At 53.8% G+C, this 15,082-nt stretch overlaps 1 long non-coding RNA gene across 1 annotated transcript; it reads left to right on the top strand.

Moving 5' to 3' along the window:
* Positions 1-2,828: 2,828 nt before the first annotated feature.
* Positions 2,829-14,956, top strand: LOC144741005 (uncharacterized). The gene is made up of 2 exons (XR_013589847.1): positions 2,829-3,755; positions 13,644-14,956. It is a non-coding gene; the product is annotated as an uncharacterized LOC144741005 (long non-coding RNA).
* The last annotated feature ends 126 nt before the right edge of the window (positions 14,957-15,082 follow it).

Raw genomic sequence — 15,082 nt, 5'->3', positions numbered from 1 at the left:
TTGGTGAGGGGTTGGTGAGGGGTTGCGTGAGGGGTTGGTGAGGGTTGGTGAGGGTTGGTGAGGGGTTGGTGAGGGTTGGTGAGGGAGTTGGTGAGGGGCGTTGGTGAGGGTTGGTGAGGGGTTCGGTGAGGGTTGGTGAGGGTTGGTGAGGGGTTGGTGAGGGTTGGTGAGGGGTTGGTGAGGGGTTGGTGAGGGTTGGTGAGGGGTTGGTGAGGGGGTTGGTGAGGGTTGGTGAGGGTTGGTGAGGGTGAGGGGTTGGTGAGGGGTTGGTGAGGGTTGGTGAGGGGTTGGTGAGGGGTTGGTGAGGGTTGGTGGAGGGTTGGTGAGGGGTTGGTGAGGGTTGGTGAGGGGTTGGTGAGGGTTGGTGAGGGGTTGGTGAGGGTTGAGTGAGGGGTTGGTGAGGGGTTGGTGAGGGTTGGTGAGGGGTTGGTGAGGGTTGGTGAGGGGTTGGTGAGGGTTGGTGAGAGGGTTGGTGAGGGTTGGTGAGGGGTTGGTGAGGGTTGGTGAGGGGTTGGTGAGGGGTTGGTGAGGGGTTGGTGAGGGTTGGTGAGGGGTTGGTGAGGGTTGGTGAGGGGTTGGTGAGGGTTGGTGAGGGGTTGGTGAGGGGTTGGTGAGGGGTTGGTGAGGGGTTGGTGAGGGTTGGTGAGGGGTTGGTGAGGGTTGGTGAGGAGGTTGGTGAGGGGTTGGTGAGGGGTTGGTGAGGGTTGGTGAGGGGTTGGTGAGGGTTGGTGAGGGTTGGTGAGGGGTTGGTGAGGGTTGGTGAGGGTTGGTGAGGGTTGGTGAGGGTTGGTGAGGGGTTGGTGAGGGTTGGTGAGGGTTGGTGAGGGGTTGGTGAGGGTTGGTGAGGGTGGTGAGGGTTGGTGAGGGTTGGTGAGGGGTTGGTGAGGGTTGGTGAGGGGTTGGTGAGGGTTGGTGAGGGGTTGGTGAGGGTTGGTGAGGGGTTGGTGAGGGTTGGTGAGGGTGGGAGGGTTGGTGAGGGGTGGTGAGGGGTTGGTGAGGGTTGGTGAGGGGTTGGTGAGGGTTGGTGAGGTTGGTGAGGGTAGGTGAGGGGTGTGAGGGTTGGTGAGGGGTTGGTGAGGGTTGGTGAGGGTTGGTGAGGGTTGGTGAGGGGTTGGTGAGGGTTGGTGAGGGTTGGTGAGGGTTGGTGAGGGGTTGGTGAGGGTTGGTGAGGGGTTGTGAGGGTTGGTGGGTGAGGTGAGGGTTGGTGAGGGTTGGTGAGGGTTGGTGAGGGGTTGGTGAGGGGTTGGTGAGGGTTGGTGAGGGGTTGGTGAGGGTTGGTGAGGGTTGGTGAGGGGTGGTGAGGGTTGGTGAGGGGTTGGTGAGGGGTTGGTGAGGGGTTGGTGAGGGTTGGTGAGGGGTTGGTGAGGGGTTGGTGAGGGGTTGGTGAGGGGTTGGTGAGGGGTTGGTGAGGGGTTGGTGAGGGTTGGTGAGGGGTTGGTGAGGGGTTGGTGAGGGGTTGGTGAGGGGTTGGTGAGGGTTGGTGAGGGGTTGGTGAGGGGTTGGTGAGGGGTTGGTGAGGGTTGGTGAGGGGTTGGTGAGGGTTGGTGAGGGGTTGGTGAGGGGGTTGGTGAGGGTTGGTGAGGGGTTGGTGAGGGTTGGTGAGGGGTTGGTGAGGGTTGGTGAGGGTTGGTGAGGGGGTTGGTGAGGGGTTGGTGAGGGGTTGGTGAGGGTTGGTGAGGGTTGGTGAGGGGGTGGTGAGGGTTGGTGAGGGTTGGTGAGGGTTGGTGAGAGGTGGTGAGGGTTGGTGAGGGGTTGGTGAGGGGTTGGTGAGGGTTGGTGAGGAGGTTGGTGAGGGTTGGTGAGGGTTGGTGAGGGGTTGGTGAGGGTTGGTGAGGGGTTGGTGAGGGGTTGGGTGAGGGTTGGTGAGGGGTTGGTGAGGGTTGGTGAGGGGTTGGTGAGGGTTGGTGAGGGGTTGGTGAGGGGTTTGGTGAGGGTTGGTGAGGGGTTGGTGAGGGTTGGGAGGGGTTGGTGAGGGGTTGGTGAGGGGTTGGTGAGGGGTTGGTGAGGGTTGGTGAGGGGTTGTGTGAGAGGTGGTGAGGGTTGGTGAGGGGTTGGTGAGGGTTGGTGAGGGTTGGTGAGGGGTTGGTGAGGGTTGGTGAGGGGTTGGTGAGAGGTTGGTGAGGGTTACCACCTGTTCCGTTTTTTCTCGGGACCGACGACGAAATTTGGTTGGGTGGCGTTGCCACCCGTCCCGTTTTTCCCGTAGACGACCAGCGCCTCATATCGATGAAGTGTTACCTTCAGGTGGCAACCTGCGATGAGTGATTGAGGTGGTGAGTGTTCCAATTCACGGATCACACCAAGACGCTCTGTCTCTCTGTGTGTCTCTCTGTGTGTGTCTCTCTGTGTGTGTCTCTGTGTGCGTGTCTCACTCACTCTGTGTCTCACTCTGTGTGTGTCTCTCTCTCTCTGTCTCTCTGTGTGTGTCTCTCTGTGTGTCTCTCTGTGTGTCTCTCTGTGTGTCTCTCTGTGTGTGTCTCACTGTGTCTCTCTGTGTCTCTGTGTCTCACTGTGTCTCACTGTGTGTCTCACTGTCTCTGTGTCTCTCTGTGTCTCTGTGTGTCTCTCTGTGTCTGTGTGTCTCTGTGTGTCTCACTGTGTGTGTCTCTCTGTGTCTCTGTGTGTCTCTCTGTGTGTGTCTCACTGTGTCTCTCTGTCTCACTGTGTCTCACTGTGTCTCACTGTCTCTGTGTCTCTCTGTGTCTGTGTGTGTCTCTCTGTGTCTGTGTGTCTCACTGTGTGTGTCTCACTGTGTGTGTCTCACTGTGTCTCTCTGTGTCTCTCTGTGTCTCACTGTGTGTCTCTGTCTCTGTGTCTCTGTGTGTCTCTCTGTGTCTCTGTGTGTCTCTCTGTGTCTCTGTGTCTCTCTGTCTCTGTGTCTCACTGTGTGTCTCACTGTCTCTGTGTCTCTGTGTGTCTCTCTGTGTGTCTCTCTGTCTCTGTGTCTCTCTGTGTCTCTGTGTGTCTCTCTGTGTCTCTGTGTCTCTCTGTGTCTCTGTGTCTCTCTGTGTCTCACTGTGTGTCTCTGTGTCTCTCTGTGTCTCTGTGTCTCTCTGTGTCTCACTGTGTGTCTCACTGTCTCTGTGTCTCTCTGTGTCTCTGTGTGTCTCTGTGTCTGTGTGTCTCACCCAGACGACGGTGCGCTGGGAGGGTGACCGTCTTGTCTGCGAGCAGAAGGGAGAGAAGACTGGCCGGGGATGGTCTCACTGTGTGTGTCTCACTGTGTGTGTCTCACTGTGTGTGTCTCACTGTGTGTCTCTCTGTGTCTCTGTGTGTCTCTGTGTCTGTGTGTCTCACCCAGACGACGGTGCGCTGGGAGGGTGACCGTCTTGTCTGCGAGCAGAAGGGAGAGAAGACTGGCCGGGGATGGTCTCACTGTGTGTGTCTCACTGTGTGTGTCTCACTGTGTGTGTCTCACTGTGTGTCTCTCTGTGTCTCTGTGTGTCTCTGTGTCTGTGTGTCTCACCCAGACGACGGTGCGCTGGGAGGGTGACCGTCTTGTCTGCGAGCAGAAGGGAGAGAAGACTGGCCGGGGATGGTCTCACTGTGTGTGTCTCACTGTGTGTGTCTCACTGTGTGTGTCTCACTGTGTGTGTCTCACTGTGTGTCTCTCTGTGTCTCTGTGTGTCTCTGTCTCTGTGTGTCTCACCCAGACGACGGTGCGCTGGGAGGGTGACCGTCTTGTCTGCGAGCAGAAGGGAGAGAAGACTGGCCGGGGATGGTCTCACTGGATACAGGATGGGCAGATGCACCTGGTGACCAGCTGCCACTCAACCACCACCACTCACCACCACGACTACTCACCACTCCACCACTCACCACTCACCACCACGACTACCCACGCACTCACAACTCACCACCACTCACCACTCACCACCACTCACCCACTCACCACCACTCACCACCTCACCCACGACTCACCACCACTCACATCACCACTCACCACCACTCACCACCACTCACCACCACACTCACTCACCACTCACCACCACCCACCCACTCACCACCACTCCACCACTCACCACCACCACTCACCACCACGTCACCACTCACACCACTCACCACTCACCACCACTCACCTCACCACTCACCACCACCACCACTCACCACTCACCTCACACCACTCACCCACTCACCACCACGACCACTCACCACTCACCACCACCACTCACCACTCACCACTCACCACTCACCACCACTCACCACCACTCACCACCACTCACCACTCACCACTCACCACCACTCACCACCACTCACCACCACTCACCACTCACCACTCACCACCACTCACCACCACGACACTCACCACTCACACCCACCACACACCACTCACCACTCACCACTCACCACCACTCACCACTCACCACCACTCACCACCATCACACCACGACCACTCACACCACTCACCACCACTCACCACCACTCACCACTCACCACTCACCACCACTCACCTACCACTCACCACCACTCACCACCACTCACACCACCACTCACCACCACTCACCACCACGACTACTCACCACTCACCACCACCACTCACCACCACTCACACACTCACCACCACCACCACTCACCACCTCACCACCACTCACCACCACGACTACTCACACTCACACCACTCACCACCACTCACCACCACCACCACTCACCACTCACCACCACTCACCACTCACCACCACTCACCACCACGACCACTCACCACTCACCACTCCCACCACTCACCACTCACCACCACTCACCACCTACTCACCACTCACCACTCACCACCACTCACCACCACTCACCACCACCACCACTCACCACTCACCACCACTCACCACCACTCACCACTCACCACTCACCACCACCACTCACCACTCACCACTCACCACCACTCACCACTCACCACCACTCACCACCACGACACCTCACCACTCACCACCACCACCACTCACCACCACTCACCACTCACCACTCACACCACTCACCACCACTCACCCACACACTCACCACTCACCACCACTCACCACTCACCACCACTCACCACTCACCACCACTCACCACCACGACCTCACTCACCACTCACCACCACTCACCACCACCACTCACCACCACTCACCACCACCACCACTCACCACTCACCACTCACCACCACTCACCACTCACCACTCACCACCACTCACCACCACGACCACTCACCACTCACCACTCACCACCACCACTCACCACTCACCACTCACCACCACTCACCACCACCACCACTCACCACTCACCACTCACCACCACTCACCACTCACCACTCACCACTCACCACCACTCACCACTCACCACTCACCACCACGACCACTCACCACTCACCACCACTCACCACTCACTACTCACCTACTCACCACTCACCACTCACCCACCACTCACCCACTCACCACCACGACTACTCACCACTCACCACTCACCACCCACGACCACTCACCACTCACCACCACTCACCACTCACCACTCACTACTCACCACTCACCACTCACCACTCACTACTCACCACTCACCACTCACCACCACGACTACTCACCACCACGACTACTCACCACTCACCACTCACTACTCACCACTCACCACTACTCACCACCACACTATACACTCACCACCACTCCTAGTCACGACTACTCACCACTCACCACCACTCCTCACTCACCACTCACCACCACTCCTCACTCACCACCACTCCTCACCACTCACCACCACTCACCACCACGACTACTCACCACTCACTACTCACCACTCACCACTACTCACCACCCCTCACCACCACACTATACACTCACCACCACTACCAAAACATCAGGTTGTGTGTGTGAGTGGTTGTGTGAGTGAGTAGTTGTGTGAGTGAGTGGTTGTGTGTGTGAGTGGTTGTGTGAGTGAGTGGTTGTGTGAGTGAGTGGTTGTGTGAGTGAGTGGTTGTGTGAGTGAGTGGTTGTGTGAGTGAGTGGTTGTGTGTGTGAGTGGTTGTGTGAGTGAGTGAGTGGTTGTGTGTGTGAGTGGTTGTGTGAGTGAGTGGTTGTGTGTGTGAGTGGTTGTGTGAGTGGTTGTGTGAGTGAGTGGTTGTGTGAGTGAGTGGTTGTGTGAGTGAGTGGTTGTGTGTGTGAGTGGTTGTGTGAGTGAGTGGTTGTGTGAGTGAGTGGTTGTGTGTGTGAGTGGTTGTGTGTGTGAGTGGTTGTGTGAGTGAGTGGTTGTGTGTGTGAGTGGTTGTGTGTGTGAGTGGTTGTGTGTGTGAGTGGTTGTGTGAGTGAGTGGTTGTGTGTGTGAGTGGTTGTGTGAGTGAGTGGTTGTGTGAGTGAGTGGTTGTGTGAGTGAGTGGGTTGTGTGAGTGAGTGGTTGTGTGAGTGAGTGGTTGTGTGAGTGAGTGGTTGTGTGAGTGAGTGGTTGTGTGAGTGAGTGGTTGTGTGTGTGAGTGGTTGTGTGAGTGAGTGGTTGTGTGAGTGAGTGGTTGTGTGAGTGAGTGGTTGTGTGAGTGAGTGGTTGTGTGTGTGAGTGGTTGTGTGAGTGAGTGGTTGTGTGAGTGAGTGGTTGTGTGTGTGAGTGGTTGTGTGTGTGAGTGGTTGTGTGTGTGAGTGGTTGTGTGTGTGAGTGGTTGTGTGAGTGAGTGGTTGTGTGAGTGAGTGGTTGTGTGAGTGAGTGGTTGTGTGAGTGAGTGGTTGTGTGAGTGAGTGGTTGTGTGAGTGAGTGGTTGTGTGAGTGAGTGGTTGTGTGAGTGAGTGGTTGTGTGAGTGAGTGGTTGTATGAGTGAGTGGTTGTGTGTGTGAGTGGTTGTGTGTGTGAGTGGTTGTGTGAGTGAGTGGTTGTGTGTGTGAGTGGTTGTGTGAGTGAGTGGTTGTGTGTGTGAGTGGTTGTGTGAGTGAGTGGTTGTGTGTGTGAGTGGTTGTGTGAGTGAGTGGTTGTGTGAGTGAGTGGTTGTGTGTGTGAGTGGTTGTGTGTGTGAGTGGTTGTGTGAGTGAGTGGTTGTGTGAGTGAGTGGTTGTGTGTGGTGAGTGGTTGTGTGAGTGAGTGGTTGTGTGTGTGAGTGGTTGTGTGTGTGTGAGTGGTTGTGTGAGTGGTTGTGTGAGTGAGTGGTTGTGTGTGTGAGTGGTTGTGTGAGTGAGTGGTGTTGTGTGAGTGAGTGGTTGTGTGAGTGAGTGGTTGTGTGAGTGAGTGGTTGTGTGTGTGAGTGGTTGTGTGAGTGGTTGTGTGTGTGAGTGGTTGTGTGTGTGAGTGGTTGTGTGTGTGAGTGGTTGTGTGAGTGAGTGGTTGTGTGAGTGAGTGGTTGTGTGAGTGAGTGGTTGTGTGAGTGAGTGGTTGTGTGTGTGAGTGGTTGTTTGAGTGAGTGGTTGTGTGTGAGTGGTTGTGTGTGTGAGTGGGTTGTGTGAGTGAGTGGTTGTGTGTGTGAGTGGTTGTGTGAGTGAGTGGTTGTGTGAGTGAGTGGTTGTGTGTGTGAGTGGTTGTGTGTGTGAGTGGTTGTGTGAGTGAGTGGTTGTGTGAGTGAGTGGTTGTGTGTGTGAGTGGTTGTGTGAGTGAGTGGTTGTGTGAGTGAGTGGTGGTTGTGTGTGTGAGTGGTTGTGTGAGTGAGTGGTTGTGTGAGTGAGTGGTTGTGTGTGCGTGAGTGAGTGGTTGTGTGTGTGAGTGGTTGTGTGAGTGAGTGGTTGTGTGTGTGTGAGTGGTTGTGTGAGTGAGTGGTTGTGTGTGTGAGTGGTTGTGTGAGTGAGTGGTTGTGTGAGTGAGTGGTTGTGTGTGTGAGTGGTTGTGTGAGTGAGTGGTTGTGTGTGTGAGTGGTTGTGTGTGTGAGTGGTTGTGTGAGTGAGTGGTTGTGTGAGTGAGTGGTTGTGTGTGTGAGTGGTTGTGTGAGTGAGTGGTTGTGTGTGTGAGTGGTTGTGTGAGTGAGTGGTTGTGTGTGTGAGTGGTTGTGTGTGTGAGTGGTTGTGTGAGTGAGTGGTTGTGTGAGTGAGTGGTTGTGTGTGTGAGTGGTTGTGTGAGTGAGTGGTTGTGTGAGTGAGTGGTTGTGTGTGTGAGTGGTTGTGTGAGTGAGTGGTTGTGTGTGAGTGGTTGGTGTGTGTGTGAGTGTGTGAGTGGTTGTGTGAGTGAGTGGTTGTGTGTGTGAGTGGTTGTGTGTGTGAGTGGTTGTGGTGAGTGGTTGTGTGTGTGAGTGGTTGTGTGTGTGAGTGGTTGTGTGTGTGAGTGGTGTGTGAGTGAGTGGTTGTGTGAGTGAGTGGTTGTGTGAGTGAGTGGTTGTGTGTGTGAGTGGTTGTGTGTGTGAGTGGTTGTGTGAGTGAGTGGTTGTGTGAGTGAGTGGTTGTGTGTGTGAGTGGTTGTGTGAGTGAGTGGTTGTGTGAGTGAGTGGTTGTGTGTGTGGTGGTTGTGAGTGGTTGTGTGTGTGAGTGGTTGTGTGTGAGGTGGTTGTGTGTGTGAGTGGTTGTGTGTGTGAGTGGTTGTGTGGTGAGTGGTTGTGTGAGTGGTTGTGTGAGTGAGTGGTTGTGTGAGTGAGTGGTTGTGTGTGTGAGTGGTTGTGTGAGTGAGTGGTTGTGTGTGTGAGGTGGTTGTGTGAGTGAGTGGTTGTGTGTGTGAGTGGTTGTGTGAGTGAGTGGTTGTGTGTGTGAGTGGTTGTGTGTGTGAGTGGTTGTGTGAGGTGGTGTGTGTGTGAGTGGTTGTGTGTGTGAGTGGTTGTGTGTGTGAGTGGTTGTGTGTGTGAGTGGTTGTGTGTGTGAGTGGTTGTGTGAGTGAGTGGTTGTGTGAGTGAGTGGTTGTGTGAGTGAGTGGTTGTGTGTGTGAGTGGTTGTGTGTGTGAGTGGTTGTGTGTGTGAGTGGTTGTGTGTGTGAGTGGTTGTGTGTGTGAGTGGTTGTGTGAGTGAGTGGTTGTGTGTGTGAGTGGTTGTGTGAGTGAGTGGTTGTGTGAGTGGTGGTGTGTGAGTGGTTGTGTGTGTGAGTGGTTGTGTGTGTGAGTGGTTGTGTGTGTGAGTGGTTGTGTGTGTGAGTGGTTGTGTGAGTGAGTGGTTGTGTGTGTGAGTGGTTGTGTGAGTGAGTGGTGTGTGAGTGGTGTGTGGTGAGTGGTTGTGTGTGTGAGTGGTTGTGTGTGTGAGTGGTTGTGTGAGTGAGTGGTTGTGTGTGTGAGTGGTTGTGTGTGTGAGTGGTTGTGTGAGTGAGTGGTGTGTGGTGTGTGAGTGGTTGTGTGTGTGAGTGGTTGTGTGAGTGAGTGGTTGTGTGAGTGAGTGGTTGTGTGTGTGAGTGGTTGTGTGAGTGAGTGGTTGTGTGTGTGAGTGGTGTGTGGGGTGTGTGTGGAGTGGTTGTGTGAGTGAGTGGTTGTGTGTGTGAGTGGTTGTGTGTGTGAGTGGTTGTGTGAGTGAGTGGTTGTGTGTGTGAGTGGTTGTGTGTGTGAGTGGTTGTGTGTGTGGAGTGGTTGTGTGTGTGAGTGGTTGTGTGAGTGAGTGGTTGTGTGAGTGAGTGGTTGTGTGTGTGAGTGGTTGTGTGTGTGAGTGGTTGTGTGAGTGAGTGGTTGTGTGAGTGAGTGGTTGTGTGTGTGAGTGGTTGTGTGAGTGAGTGGTTGTGTGTGTGAGTGGTTGTGTGTGTGAGTGGTTGTGTGAGTGAGTGGTTGTGTGTGTGAGTGGTTGTGTGTGTGAGTGGTTGTGTGAGTGAGTGGTTGTGTGTGTGAGTGGTTGTGTGTGTGAGTGGTTGTGTGAGTGAGTGGTAGTGTGAGTGGTGGTTGTGTGTGTGAGTGGTTGTGTGTGTGAGTGGTTGTGTGAGTGAGTGGTTGTGTGAGTGAGTGTGGTTGTGTGAGTGAGTGGTTGTGTGTGTGAGTGGTTGTGTGTGTGAGTGGTTGTGTGAGTGGAGTGGTTGTGTGTGTGAGTGGTTGTGTGGAGTGGTTGTGTGAGTGAGTGGTTGTGTGTGTGAGTGGTTGTGTGGTGAGTGGTTGTGTGAGTGAGTGGTTGTGTGTGTGAGTGGTTGTGTGAGTGAGTGGTTGTGTGAGTGAGTGGTTGTGTGAGTGAGTGGTGTGTGTGTGAGTGGTGTGTGAGTGAGTGGTTGTGTGTGTGAGTGGTTGTGTGTGTGAGTGGTGTGTGAGTGAGTGGTTGTGTGAGTGAGTGGTGTGTGAGTGAGTGGTTGTGTGTGTGAGTGGTTGTGTGTGAGTGGTTGTGTGAGTGAGTGGTTGTGTGTGTGAGTGGTTGTGTGAGTGAGTGGTTGTGTGAGTGAGTGGTTGTGTGTGTGAGTGGTTGTGTGTGTGAGTGGTGTGTGGTGGTGTGTGTGTGTGTGTGGTTGTGTGAGTGAGTGGTGTGTGGTGAGTGGTTGTGTGAGGTGAGTGGTTGTGTGAGTGAGTGGTTGGTGGTGAGTGGTTGTGTGGTGGTGGTTGTGTGAGTGAGTGGTTGTGTGAGTGAGTGGGTTGTGTGAGTGAGTGGTTGTGTGTGTGAGTGGTTGTGTGAGTGAGTGGTTGTGTGAGTGAGTGGTTGTGTGTGTGAGTGGTTGTGTGTGAGTAGTTGTGTGAGTGAGAGGTTGTGTGGTGAGTGGTTGTGTGAGTGGTTGTGTGTGTGAGTGGTTGTGTGAGTGAGTGGTTGTGTGAGTGAGTGGTTGTGTGGTGAGTGGTTGTGTGAGTGAGTGGTTGTGTGAGTGAGTGGTTGTGTGAGTGAGTGGTTGTGTGAGTGTGTGAGTGGTTTGTGTGAGTGAGTGTTGTGTGAGTGGTAGTGTGCGTGAGTGGTTGTGTGAGTGAGTGGTTGTGTGTGTGAGTGGTGTGTGTGTGAGTGGTTGTGTGAGTGAGTGGTTGTGTGAGTGAGTGGTTGTGTGAGTGAGTGGTTGTGTGAGTGAGTGGTTGTGTGTGTGAGTGGGTTGTGTGAGTGAGTGGTTGTGTGGTGAGTGGTTGTGTGAGTGAGTGGTTGTGTGAGTGAGTGGTTGTGTGAGTGAGTGGTTGTGTGAGTGAGTGGTTGTGTGAGTGAGTGGTTGTGTGAGTGAGTGGTTGTGTGTGTGAGTGGTTGTGTGAGTGAGTGGTTGTGTGAGTGAGTGGTTGTGTGAGTGAGTGGTTGTATGGTGAGTGGTTGTGTGTGTGAGTGGTTGTGTGTGAGTGGTTGGAGTGGTTGTGTGTGTGAGTGGTTGTGTGAGTGAGTGGTTGTGTGAGTGAGTGGTTGTGTGAGTGAGTGGTTGTGTGAGTGAGTGGTGTGTGAGTGAGTGGTTGTGTGTGTGAGTGGTTGTGTGAGTGAGTGGTTGTGTGAGTGAGTGGGTTGTGTGAGTGAGTGGTTGTGGTGAGTGGTTGTGTGAGTGAGTGGTTGTGTGGTGAGTGGTTGTGTGGTGAGTGGTTGTGTGAGTGAGTGGTTGTGTGTGTGAGGTGGTTGTGTGAGTGAGTGGGTTGTGTGAGTGAGTGGTTGTGTGAGTGGTGGTGTGTGAGTGAGTGGTTGTGTGAGTGGTGGTGTGTGTGTGAGTGGTGTGTGTGTGAGTGGTTGTGTGAGTGGTTGTGTGGTGTGAGTGGTTGTGTGAGTGAGTGGTTGTGTGAGTGTGGTTGTGTGTGTGAGTGGTTGTGTGAGTGAGTGGTTGTGTGTGTGAGTGGTTGTGTGTGTGAGTGGTTGTGTGAGTGAGTGGTTGTGTGTGTGGCGCTGCAAGGATGGGTGGTGGTCGCGGGTTGCTGAAAAGATGGAGTCTGCCTCAGTGGCCCGCGATCACAAATCATTATTTAACTCCATCAAAAAAGTAACCTGCAGCGCCACACCTATTACCATCATTAGGGGAAAAAACGGTGATCCAATCTCCGACCCCCAGGAACAGGTTTGCAGATTTGCTGAGGTCCTGGGGGAGGGGAAATCCCTCAGCCAGGAACACATCGTGGGGCAAAGTGGGGATGACCCTGCTGAGGCTGCGGTGCCTCAAATATTGGAGGAAGAAGTCACCCCCTGTGAGTGGCTGGCTGAGGTGCCATCTGTTGACAGGTTCCGCAGGATTGGAAGGATGCCCTGGTGGTCCCCCTCTTTAAGAAGGGGGACCGCACAGACTGTAACAACTACAGGGGCATCTCACTCCTCAGTGTGCCGGGAAAGGTCCTGGCAAGGATTATTCAACATCGCCTTGCTAGGCACGCTGAGGAGAGGCTTGGGGAACCCCAATGCGGTTTGAGGAAAGGGCGGTCCTGCACAGATGCCATATTTTCTGTCCGTCTGCTACAGCAGAGGTGTAGGGAATTCCAACAAGACCTACATCTCTGCTTTATTGACCTGGTCAAGGCCTATGATACCATCAGTAGGCCTGGGCTCTGGGCTGTTCTTCGTGCTTTCGGAGTCCCTGACCCTCTGCTCACGATCATTAAGGACCTTCATGATGGTGAGCGGGCCCGGGTAAAAGCCATTCCCTGTACACCTTGGGGTGCGACAGGGATGTCCTCTGGCTCCCACATTATTTGACATCTTTCTCGACCACGTAGTTCGTGAAGCCTTTGATGGCTGTACCAAAGGAATTTCCATCTGGTACAGATACAATGGGAGGCTGATCGATGCCCGGGTGCGATCAAGGGATGGCTCCCTATTGATCAACCACGTTATGTATGCCGATGATTTGGTAATTGCCGCTCATTCAGAAGAGGAGTTGGAGACGCTGCTGCTGAGACTGGAGCGTGCCACTAAGAGGTGGGGCCTTACCATCAGCCCCACCAAAACTAAGCACCTGCCTGGGTATTTTGTACCATCGGGCAACCCACCCCCACAACTCCCAATCGGTGATGGGGCAGTTGTGGAGAGAGTGGAGAGTTTCCCATACCTGGGCAGTGTGCTTATGACCGGCTACGGTTTTACAGCAGAGGTCTCACTCAAAATCAGTCGAGCGGCAATATCTTTTCATCGTTTGCGTGACGCTGTTTGGAAGCTACCTGGTCTGTCACTCCGCACGAAGCTTCAGGTCTTCTCGGCCACGGTCATTCCCTCCCTTCTCTACGCTTGCGAAACGTGGACCCCCCCTAATGGAACATCTTCGCCGTTTAGAAACATTTAGGCTGGCCGGCTACGATCCATCCTGGGTTTAACCAGGCTGGCTTGTGTAAGGAGCTCACAAATCCTTGAAAGATCTGGACAAAGTCCCATTAGTGAGCTCCTCCGGCAGGCAAGGCTGCGTTGGCTGGGTCATGTAGCCCGCATGCCCAGCCACCGCATGCCTAGACAGCTTTTGTTCGGCCGGATCGAGGGGGCTAAACGGGCGCGGCACGGGCTAGAGAAGAGATGGAGTGATGTGGTACAGGAGGACGTGGAGCTGAGTGGACTTGCCGATGACTGGTACCAGCGGTGTCAAGATCGGCCTCAGTGGAGGAGGCTCGTGAAGGACGCTACTGGGCAGTTGGAGGCAGTCGCCCTCCAACAACAACGGAGGGCGGAGGAGCGACGCTCACAACAACGAGCGGAGCGCCGGGTGGCTAAAGCACAGCAAGTTGGCACAGTAGGGGGCACAGGTGGTGCATCAGCCAGTCATCTCGGTCATCTCGGTTAGTCGACCCGTGGCACCTGCTGGGTCTGCCCCGTGACCTCCTGCCAGCGGGCGTTCGACACTTCACGTGGCGGCCTCAGGGTGCACATGGCCTGGCACAAGCGTCGTGGTGACGTCACCGCCACTTAGTGGCGAATGGCGGTTGTTGTTGGTGTTGTTGTGTCTGTGTGTGTGTATAACAGAGTGTGTGCTCTGTGTGTCTACAGGAACTGACTTGTGCTGGTGTGGTTTGCAAGCAAGTGTTCAAGAAGGCATAGACACAACCACCACCACCACTACAACAACTACAACAACTACACCACAACCACTACAACAACTACACTATAACCACCACCACCCCATATCCACAGTAACCATCATCACCACCACCACATCACCACCATCACCATCACAACCACCACCACAGCAACCACCACCACAGTAACCATCACATCACCACCATCACCACCACCACAACCACCACCATCACCACCACCACATGACCACCACAACCACCACCATCACCACAGTAACCACCATCACCACATCACAACCACCACCACAACCACCACCATCACCACAGTAATCACAATCACCACCACATCACAACCACCACAACCACCACCACCACATCACAACCACCACCACCACCATCACCACCACATCACCACCATCACCATCACAACCACCATCACCACAGTAACCACCACCACATCACCACCATCACAACCACCACCACAGCAACCACCACCACCACAGTAACCATCACCACCACCACCACATCACCACCATCACAACCACCTTCACCACAGTAACCACCACCATCACCACCACAACCACCACCACCACCACATCACCACAGTAATCACAATCACCACCACAACCACCACCACCACCACAGTAACCATCATCACCACCACCACCACAACCACCTTCACCACAGTAACCATCATCACCACAACCACCACCACCACAACCACCACCACCACAGTAACCACCACCACCACCACAACCACCTTCACCACAGTAACCACCACCACCACAACCACCACCACCACAACCACCACCACCACCACAACCACCTTCACCACAGTAACCACCATCAGCACCAGCAGAGGCTTTCATTCCAACTCGGCACGTCTGTTGTCCCTCAAATCTTACTTTGACAATAAATACAGTTAACACAAATTATAAACATCAACAAATCGTGACGTGTTGTGTTTCTACGTAGATTTTGAGGTAAAATAATCATTAAAAATCTAAATAATAATTACCAAATACATACAAATTGTTATCGTTAATATCATTTGTATCGCTAACAGACAACACAAAGCGATACGGCAATTGGTGTTTACGTTAAGAAGTTAGATATTAACTGAGGTAAAGTTACCGTCGATGATTTATAAAAAAAAGTAAAATATTTTTTTTGTATTTCTCGTGCGTTTTAAAAAAAAGAAAACGCTAAAAAAAGAAAATGAAACGCGATGTTTGTCGTGAGATTAATGCGAAATGAAAATAAAATGTTGCGTGGTTTAAAAAACATTCCTGTCGTGTTAACTTTATACCTTGAGGTTTTGGATATGCGCGGTGACGTCATCACGCCGTGCGTCATGACGTCAAGACGCACGCCGGGCCGGTGCGGGTGGGGGGTGTCGATGACGAGTGT

The sequence above is a fragment of the Lampetra planeri genome, unplaced genomic scaffold, assembly GCF_965212315.1.
Source record: "Lampetra planeri unplaced genomic scaffold, kcLamPlan1.2.h2 scaffold_381, whole genome shotgun sequence".
Taxonomy (NCBI): Eukaryota; Metazoa; Chordata; class Hyperoartia; order Petromyzontiformes; family Petromyzontidae; genus Lampetra; species Lampetra planeri.
This window is presented reverse-complemented; position numbering and strand designations above follow the sequence as displayed.